This window comes from Chrysochloris asiatica, unplaced genomic scaffold (assembly GCF_000296735.1).
Source record: "Chrysochloris asiatica unplaced genomic scaffold, ChrAsi1.0 scaffold00257, whole genome shotgun sequence".
In the NCBI taxonomy this organism is placed as follows: Eukaryota; Metazoa; Chordata; class Mammalia; order Afrosoricida; family Chrysochloridae; genus Chrysochloris; species Chrysochloris asiatica.
Genome location: NW_006408775.1, coordinates 3,045,865 through 3,056,433, shown reverse-complemented (window position 1 = coordinate 3,056,433; position 10,569 = coordinate 3,045,865). Strand labels below are relative to the sequence as shown.

Sequence of the window (10,569 nt, the reverse complement as noted above, 5' to 3'; positions counted from 1 at the left end):
CTCTTGACTGCTGCTTTCATGAGTGTTGATAGTTGATCCAAGAAGAATGAAGTCCTTGACAACTTCAATCTTTTCTCTATTGATAAGAATGTTGTTTACTGGTCCAGTGGTGAGGATTTTTGTTTTCTTGACATTGAGATGCAATCCATACCAAAGGCTGTGCTCTTTGATCTTCATAGCCCCCCCCCCATTTTGGGTAGCCAATGTCCAAGTTGCCCATCACTGTCTATTCTGTGTATGGAGGAAGTGGGAATGATCCTTGCTGTAAGGATTTGTTCCCTCTTTTGAGCTACTGCATCCATAGGTTTAGGTCAAATTTATCAAATTGTATCAGATTACTCTTTTTTTCCTCTTCTTTCTTCTTCTGGTTGAGCTCTGATCATCCAGTCATAGAAGCCAGGTCAAGGGGGTATTATCTGCAAGTGTGGGTGTTCTTGTGCATATGCCCTCTCTTCTTATCAGCTGGACACTTCACTCTCCACTCAAGTCTTCTGTGGCTATGTCACTGACTCTGGGCCCAAGAGTCCCCAGGTCTTGCCACACTGCTGGCCAACCAGGTCTTCACCCAGGTTCACAGAAGTCTATTGAACATTGTAGGGCTTAGCTTGCCGCTTCATTGCTGTTTTCCCCTCACTTCCCCTTATCGGTGACGAGCGTGGTCACCAATCAGAGTGTGTATTCCCATTGAGTCTTAGTCTTGGAAGGAGGTTTGCACTGAGGGGACCCGACCACTTACCTTGATGTTTCCTGGGCAAGCAATTTGCTTGTTCTTGGAGTAACAGTAGATCTGCCTCTATTGTTTTGTAATTTTCCTGTAGGTCTTTCTTTCAAGAAGTGTCTTCTGTTCTTCTAGCCCCTCCAGGCTGGTCTGCTCATCCTTTCTATTGGAAATTTCCCATCTCTGAAGGTCTGGATGTGGTTCAGTCTTATGTATTGCAGAGGCTCCGCAGGAAGCCTCCTTCACTGGGCACATTGTAGCCCCATTTTAGGTATCCCAATCAATTATAGGCAGAAGACAAAGAATGTTGCATTTTTAACACTCTTTCTCAATTCAAGTTAAGGCAACATTCATTCTCTAGTACAGAGATGCTAATGCAAATGAAAGAAATGAGGAATTAAAAGAGCTGAACACAAAATTTCAAAGGGCAGCTCAAGAATACAATGTCAAATAGTAAAATAAAATATGCAAAATCTGGAGCTAGAAAACCAAAAGGGAAGATCATGTTCAGCATTTCTCAAGCTAAAAGAGCAGAGAAAAAAATTCAAGCCTCAACTTAAAATAGTGGATTCGTTAGGCAAAATATTGAATAATGCAGAAAACATCAAAAGAAGATTGCAGAATGTGCCCTTTGGTTGTTTAAACGATTATATATTCCTGGGTGTTTTTGTGTACATTCCCCTCCAAAACAACAACAATAAAATATATAATAGAAGCAAAATTACTATTGAATGCTGATGCACAAGAGATTATAGTCATTGCATTGAAACAATGAGTGTAAAACCAATGTTCTTCCATGCAAACTATCATTCAATTCATGATAAAAACTTAAAAAACATTTTTTTAAGACTTTGAAGGAATACACAGTCACTGTACCAAAAAGAAATGGTCATTGTTCAACCATTTCAAGAACTAGCTTATGATCAAGAGCCAATGGTACTGAAGGAAGAAGTCCAAGAGCACTGAAGGCATTGGCAAAGAACAAAGCTCCAGGAATTGATGAAATACAGATTGAAATATTTCAACAAATAAATACAACACTGGAGGCACTCACTTGTTTATGCCAAAAATTTTGAAAGACAGCTACCTTGCCAGCTGATTGGAAGAGACACATTTTTGTTCCCATTCCAAAGAAAGGTGGCCAAACAGAATGTAGAAATCATTGGGCAAGATCATTAATATCAATGTAAGAAAATTTTTGCAAAATAGGATTAAGAAATGACTGCACCAGTACCTTTGGAGTACTGTGTGGTTCTATGGATTAATGTGCTGTACTGCAAAGCCTGTTTGAATCACAAGGTTGTCAGTTCAAGAACACCAACCGCTCCTCAGAAACCCTATACAGGGTCACTATGGGTTTGGACTGACTCAATGGCACTTACGAACAACAACAACAATACATTTACAAAGAATTGCCAAGAGGTTCAAGCCAGATTCAGAAGAGGATGTGGAATAAGGGATATTAAGACTGATGTCAGCCTTACAAACCTATGGGGCGGTTCTCTTTGATGTAACAGCTCACTATGCGTCAGAATCAACTTGACAACAGCATGTTGGGATTGAGATTATGAGCATTTCCAAAGAGAACATAAGAAAATATTGGCTAGCTAGATTTTAGGAGGGAAAACATTAACTTTTACATAAATTATTTTATGATAGCACAATTTAAAAGACAGAAATCTATTCCTGGTTAAGTCAGAGTACATTGATAGCTATTTAATGTGCATATTTAGTGTAAATTCTTACACACATTGATAAATAGTTTGTTTCATTATAGCACATTGGAAAATATTTCTATACCTGATGATACATTGAGAGTCTTTGATTGTTTTGTCACATACAACCTGTCATCCTGCCAATCAGTTCTCGTAGAGCCCCTTTCATGTCCTTGTTCCTCAGGCTGCAGATGTAAGGGTTCAGCATGGGGGTCACCACAGTGTACATCACAGTATCTATTTCTTTCTCAACTGAGTGGGAGGATGAAGGGTTGAGATACACAGCAATGATGGCACCATAGAAGAGGGAAACCACAGCCAGGTGGGAGCCACAGGTGGAGAAGGATTTCCATTTTCCCTTTGTGGGTGGGATTCTCAGGACAGCACAGGTGATGCAAATATAGGAAACCAGGATGCAAACCAATGGGATGATTGTTATCAGGCACCCCTCGTTAAGAATTGGCATATCATAGAGGTGTGTGTCAGAGCAGGAGAGCTTTAGCAGAGGAGGCATATCACAGAAGAAGTGGAGGATTATGTTGTCTGCACAGAATGCTAGTTGAGCTATCATCAGGGTATGCAACAACACATAAATACTGGCAGTGATCCACGATCCACCGACCCACAGGGCACAGAGCTGAGGGGTCATCTTTGTTGTGTAGTGTAAGGGATGGCATACACCAACAAAGCGATCATAGGCCATCACAGCCCGGAGGAAATTGTCCATGATGGCAAACATAATGAAAAATAAAGCTGTGTGAGGCACCCAGAGAAGGAAATGGACTGAATTCCAAGAATGTGGTTAGTGAGCATCTTGGAGATAGTGCTAGAACAAAAAGCAGACATCCTCGAAGGACAGGTTACTGAGGAAGAAGTACATGGGGGTGTGCAGGCGGGAGTCAGTGCTGATGGCCAGGATGATGAGCAGGTTTCCCAGGACTGTGACCAGGTACATGCTCAGGAAGAGCCCGAAGAGGATCTGCTGCTGCTGCTGGGGCTGCCTGGAGAGCCACAAGAGGAGGAACTCGGAGACACTCGACTGGTTTGCCCCACTCCTGGGTCTACTTCCAGATGCAGGTAAGAGAAACACAGAGCATAAACCTAGGAACTGAGGGTTCAAATGGGACAAGTCAGGCTCCAGCCATGGTCTTACTTACTTTTTCAGGGTTGCTCAGTCAGAATCTCTTACAACCCCTACCCCACTCCTTCTTTGATGATAGTGATCCCACTTGAATCATCCTTTTGATACTATAAAACATAACGTGAAGACACATTCAGCTCCTCTCTGGGATTATGTCTACCCCTTTGAACATTTCCTAGTTTTTCCTTCAGGCCTTGTAGCTCATGAAAAGACAAAAGAAACAACAGATTAATATTGGGTTTATTTTAAGATCTAGCTAATGGGTTAAGGACTCCTGTTAGTCCTCCCTAAATCTGTAAGATTTAGCAGCAGAAATTCTTGAAAGAACTATATGCAAATATCAAAAAGTCTCCTCTGCTATATGCTCACCTGTGGGAGGTTGGTTCTGTAGTTATCATGTGTTCATCAACTCTCCGAATGCCCAGTGCTTCTCTCTATGGTGGGGATTGGGAAGTGTTGTAACTATGGGTAGATCCTGAGATAGTGAGTACTAGGGCTTCATGGTTTTAGCTCTTTCTGCAGGAGAGGAGTTTGAGGGTATCACAGAGCAGACATTTACAGGAGACTCCGTGACCATTGGGGCCCGAATCCCTGAGAGCCTCATTAGACACAAGAACAGAGTAATCATCACACCTTCCTTTGGCCCCTTTGGATAAAACACTGATGACAATGAGTATTATGTAACTCCTATGTCAGAACTTGTAGTTGAAACCATCTTGGTTGACACAAGTTCCAAACAGAATCCCCTGGGACTTTAAATCACATCTCTGCTGAGCTGGACTTATGTCTACTAATTTGGAATTTCAGATCAAAAATAATTTTCTTCTTACTTTCCAAGATTAGAAACTTGTTATTGTTATTACCATATTGTTTGAGTAAACCTGGTTTGTTTTTTACTTCAGGTGTGACCATTTGCTAGGCTTACTGTCTGCTTCTATTTGGGATGCTAAGGTCATGTTAAAGAGGTTATCTCTTAATCCTTTAGAGCTTATAGTGTGAAAGGTAATTTCTGTAATTTTGGTAAAAGGGAGATTCTGGGGAGATACCAGGAAGAGCATAGCATTTCATGAGTTTCAGGGTCTGGAATCCACTATTTATCAGTCAGATTGTCAAACTGTGGTGACTTGTATGTTGCTGTGGTGCTGAAAGTTAGCCACTGGTATTTAAAACACCAGCAGTGTTAACCATGCAACACAGATTCCAGCAGAGCTCCCAAAGTAAAACTCAGTTGGAAAAAGGACAGATGGTCAACTTCTGAATGGTTAGCCACTGAAAACCTTATGAATAGCAGCAAAACTGAGCAAAGCTTTAGGATCATTAATTTGAAATAGGACCCAATTTGAAATGTGAAGAGAGAGACAGCATGATGGCGGAGTGGGGAGTAAGGCTCTACAGGCCCTCTACCACAAAGATAAGGAAAAACAAATGAAACAGAGTTTCAGAGGAAGGGATAGAGATGTGGACTGAATGCTTACGAGGAGAGATAGCTGAACAGACACACTAATAAAGGAGACAGACTGGTGACCTATGCTGGCCACCAGATGTGGCATGGCCATTTTAAGCTTTTGTGAGAAGTTTCAGAGACAAGACAAAATATTGCAGAAATCTACTGGTGGTCCACAGAGGTAAAGGTGTAATTATTATTATTCCTCACACTCCCTTGGTGACCAGATGCATGACAGGCCCCCACCCACATACAACACCAATGAAACTCCTGCTCCTCCAGAACTTCATGGAGGTGAGGGCCTCTGTTGAGGGCCCCATCCGTGTGAGATAGAAGCTTTCCACACCAGCCCCAGTCATTGGATTCAGGCAAGCCCTGCTCCAGGTCTAGATGATTGGCCCTGATGAGCCCAGGACGGGTCCTAATTAGCGAGCTGAACAAATATGTGTGTGTGGGGGGGGGGGGGGGGAAAGATTGGTGATTTATGCTGATGTGACAGGCATACCATGGCCATGATGAACTTTACTGGATGGCTCTGAAGGCAAGAGGGCAGACGTTGGCATAGAGATATAGCTGCACTCACTCCCAGCGACATTTCTGCTCTCTGAGAAGTTGGAGTGGTGTTAAAGTGAATGGGGAGCTAGCAGTACCAACCCCAGCAACTGGAATCAGGTGTGACCAGCTCCAGACCAACATAGTTGGCTCTGACCAGCCCTGGACTACCAAGCCCTCTCACCCCTCAGCTGCCCTCTGAGTAGTTCTCACAAACTACTTCCAGGTTGGATGTGCAGAATAGACAACAGCTGACTCTACAGGAATTCCATCCAGGGGTGAGAGTTTTACCATCTCATTCCATACCCACCCACGTGAGGTCCTTGGCTGGCAGGAGACTCCAGAATTTTCTCCCTTCTGGTTCTGGCACCTGACCTGGACTTTCCTTTGTTTTTGTTTATTCTTCCCCTTCTTGCTCTCTGTACTCTCCCTTGCTTTCTATCTCTACTTTCATTTCTGCTTCTCTTTTCCAATCACTGTTAATTATTGTTTTCTTTTATTCCACTTCGTTTTCTTGTGTTTTGGTTGTTTGTTTCTTTGTTTAACTACTCTCTGGTCTCTTATACTCATTCCTTGATAGGTACGAATCGATCGCTCTCACTTTGTTTTGTGTTTTGGTTGTTTGTTTCTTTGTTTAACTACTCTCTGGTCTCTTTCACTCATTCCTTGATAGGTACGAATCGATCGCTCTCACTTTGTTTTGTGTTTTCTTGTGGAGCTGCTGGTTTCTTTCTTCCATAGGATGTTCTGCACTGAGTTCATTTTGATTGTGGCTTTTCTTTGGACTGTTTTCATTCCTGTCATTTTAATGTTTATTAAATATTTCTGATTTTCCTCTTTTTAATTTTGATGTGAAAGTATATTACTTTTCAGTGAGGTTTCCCTGTAATTTGTTAATTTCTCCCCATTTGAAACATCTGTTTTATCTCAACATCTATTGGACTTCTTGACCACATGGAAGTTCTGTGTCTACACTATTCCCTCCTTTTGTTTCATAGTTGACTTCCTTATAAATGGATGTCTCTAGATCCCTATTTTCAATCTTATAGATTTGTTTTACTTTGGATACTTCTATAACTAGATTTAATTTTCGGTAGTGCTACTCTGTATGTCAATTTCAGCTTGTTATCTGTTGTTGATTCTCAGCCCAAAGGACTCCCTTTAATAGTTTTTGTAACATTGGTCTGGGGATTACACATTCATTTCTATCTGGGAATGTTCTAGATTCACTGTTGTATTTGAGGGACAGCTTTACTGATATGATTTTGGTTGGAAATTTTTTCCCCTCAGAGTTTTGTAAATGTTCTCATTGCCTTCTTGCTGGCATGGTTTCTGTTGAGAAATCAGAGCTTAATCTTATTGGTTCTCCATTGTAAGTAACTTTTTATTTTTTCCTGAGCTGTTCTCAGGATTCTTTCCTTATCTTTGATTTTGAACAGTTTTATTATGATATGTCATAGTAATTATCTTTTGGAGGGCTCTATCCTGTTTGTGGTTTGTTCAGCTTCTTGAATGCTTATCTTCTCATCTTTCATGATGTTAAGGAAGTTTTCTTCCAACAGCTCTTAGACTTTTTTTTCCAGTTCTTTCTTTGTCTCTTACAATTGTGAAATTCCATTCATCCATTATTACTCTTCATGTTGTCCCACATGAATTTTAGGTTTTCTGTGGATTTTTCATTCTTTTTTCTGATTATACTTCTAGCTTACTAATATTGAGAGATTTATCTTCAAGCTCACTAATTTGGGCTTCCATTACTTTAAACCTTCTCCTTTGCCCTTTCAATGTATAATCCAGTTCTGAGATCATAGTATTAATCTTCTGGATTTCTATTTGAAGACTTTGTATTGTTTCAAATTTTTCATTTATTTTGTTGTTTGTTCTTGTAGGATTCCCTAAATGTTTCTAAAGTTTTTTTCTGTGCTCTACTTGCTTTTCTGGAGTCCTGATATAATGCTGTGACTTAATGCACTAAACCACAAAGTCAACTTGATCTGCAAGGTCGGCAGTTCAAGATCATCAGACACTCCTCAGAAACCCTGTATTGGGTTGCTATGGGTCAGAACCATCTCAACAGCACTTAACAACAGCAACAGCAGCTTATTTCCTCAATCTTTCTGTCAGTCTGTTCAAGGTACCTAAACATCCTTTTGAAGTTTTCTCATTACCTTTTCTTCTTCAGAAATGTTTTCTCTGTCTGGATCTTGGTAATTATTTTGAGCTACTCTCTCTTGTTTCTTCATGTGAGCTTAGATTTTCTGTTGTCTCTGAGGCACTGAGGTGTCCTGTATGTATTTACTTGATGATTGTAGGTTGTTGTGTTCTTAGACACTCACCAATTGTCTCCTGATGGGTGTGGTCAGAGAAACATGTGCACTGTTTTTCATTCATCATTCATATCATTAATTTTAGGATGGTTTTTTCTGATGTTGACTGATGTCTAACATTTATCTGGTAGCATAGGAGCTGGTATTGGCTCTTGTCCAACAGGTGAAGCTAAAAAGGGTATAGCTGTGACTGAGCTGAATGGGCATAATTGCTATCTTCCATCAGATAGGGCACAAGGAGAAAGAACACACAGGAAAATAAACAGACCAATCCAACAACAGTGAAAACAATGTTTAATAAAGGAGAAAAATAAGGAAAAACTGGCAGCAACAAGAAAAAAGTATAGCTGTACAAGATAAATATGAGAGAAAATAAACAGAAGAGAAAAAAAAAACCTAAAAAGCAAAAAGAAGATGAAAAGAGTCAGAGAGTAGTAAACAAAAAATAAAGGATAAAAATCAAGGGAAGGAGAGGGAAAAGGAAAAGAATGAATAAACACAAAAACTGCAAAACAATAAAAGGAAAAATAAACAAAAAATCAGTGCAGTTAGGCACAGAGAAGAGAAAACTCTGATGTCCTCCTGCTGAGCAAAGCACTCACAGAGTGAATGGAGGAGGGATGTGTTGGCAGAGTTCCTAAAGGCCTAAGTGCTGCCTGCGTTCTGGGCACCCAATTGAAGTAGTTCCTGGTGTCACTTCAGGTTGCTGGTTTCAGTGTCTGTAAGAAACAAAGGGCAGCTGGGTCATGGTGGCTGATTATAAAGGTTCCTGTTAGTCTAATCTGGCCTGGAAGCTCCGTGGATTCTGTAGTTCTGGAACAAAGCCCACCTGAAACCAGGCACCAGGGTGGTGAAGTGAGCACTTGCCTCACACTGGATCAAACTGCACAGGTCTTAACTAATGGAGAGCAGGCTCTGCACTAGGGGTAGAAGAGGGCGGGAGCCGGCCTTACCTGTTATCTAGGGCAGGGTGGGAAGCAAGAAGAAATCCCAGCTTTTCCATCTCCCGTGTGAATCTGCACTGTCAGGCCGCCATCTGTCTGTCTCCCAAAGCTTCTCACAAAAGGTCAAGATGGCAGCACCAGATTCGGCAGGCAGTCTCTTCACCAGTCAGTCTCCTTCTTGCACCGCCCCTACTCAGCTTCTCGCAGTGGGTGTCCAACCCATTTCTCTAACCTTTCCTTCAAAAGTCAGGGTGTTGGGACTGTTGTGTGTGTCTGTTTCATTTGGTCTCCTGTACCTTTGTTGTAAAGGGTCTATATAGCGTGTCGGCCTAGTCCGTCATCTTGCTGGAAGTCCCTCAATGCTGTTTCCAATGAATAGTTAGTGATAATAAATGGACCAGGACCTAAGAGCTGACGTTTGGATAGACAGTAACTTTTAACTGTTCTATTTATTATGGTCATGCTATTGCTACTGCTAAGGAGCTCTGGTAACGTAGTAGTTACAAATCGGGCTGCGAACCTTAAGGTCAGCAATTCAAACTACCAGCTGTTCCACGAGAGAAAGATGAGGCTTTCTGCTCCCATTAAGATTTACAGCCTTGGAAACCCTGTACAGGGTCGCTATGAGTCGGAACCGACTCCACGGCACAGAACAACAATATTGCTGCTGCTATTATTAAAATGCCTCAGGTTGGGTTTCCCAAAAAAACATGCTATAGTGGCTGTTGGGGTACAAGATGTTTTTCGAGATGAACACCTGTGGAAGGAGGAAGTGAAGGCAGGATTGTGCAATGAGGAAAGGGAAACTTCAATGCAGGCTACCCATAGCCACAGCTAGCTCAACAGAGAGCTCGGGACACTATATGGTTGATCAGAGTTGCCATTGGCTACCCAAATGTCAAAACATTTATATTGTAAACGTTGGGCACCCAGGAATGGCATGATCTCCAGAGAGACTCCTCTCTTCTTCTGAAGCCACCCTGAAAGGAGCAGATAGGGGCAGCCTAACTTACCACATATGTTAAATAGCAATGATGTGCACACAACTGTTGAGTATACTGGCATGCAGAATAGCTTCAATTTATAAAACATGTTGATGCAGAATGTTGGGAAGCAGGCAATAACTTGGTGGCTTGAGTAGGCATGATCTTCAACGACTTCTTTATGCACTTTCATTCCTTCAAACATCCCACAATGAACAGATTATATTGCTTAAATCTTTCTAAATCCCATTATAGCATTTAAAAATGACATTTTGAAGAACGCTTAATGATTACAGATTGTTTTAGGTGATAAAAGATCCCAAATTCACACGGATATGATGGTTGTTACTAAAGTGTCATCGTCAAGTTGGTTCCAACTCATAGCAACACTTTATAGCATTTGGTGGAGTCACTGGTGGATTTGAACTGCCAACCTTATGTTAGCAGTCCATTTCTTCTCCTACTGTACCACACCAGAACTCCAATGTACATTATGGTTTGTGTTTGTGGAGTCAGTGACCCTGTAGAGGGTTTTTGAAGCTGTAAATCTATATGGGAACAGAAAGTCTCATCTTTCTCCCGAGAAGCAATGGTAGATTCAGACTGCTGACCTTGTGGTTAGCAGACCAGCTTATAACCAACTATGCTACTAGGGCTCCTTAATGTATATTATATTGTTGTTGTTTAGGGCCATTGAGTCAGTTGGACTCATAGCAGATCATCCCCTAGGAGGTGATGATAGATT

General features: G+C 41.3%; 1 pseudogene; it reads right to left on the bottom strand.

The window, feature by feature from the left end:
* Positions 1-2,551: 2,551 nt before the first annotated feature.
* On the bottom strand, positions 2,552-5,613 carry LOC102825943 (annotated as a pseudogene).
* Between the last annotated feature and the right edge of the window lie 4,956 nt (positions 5,614-10,569).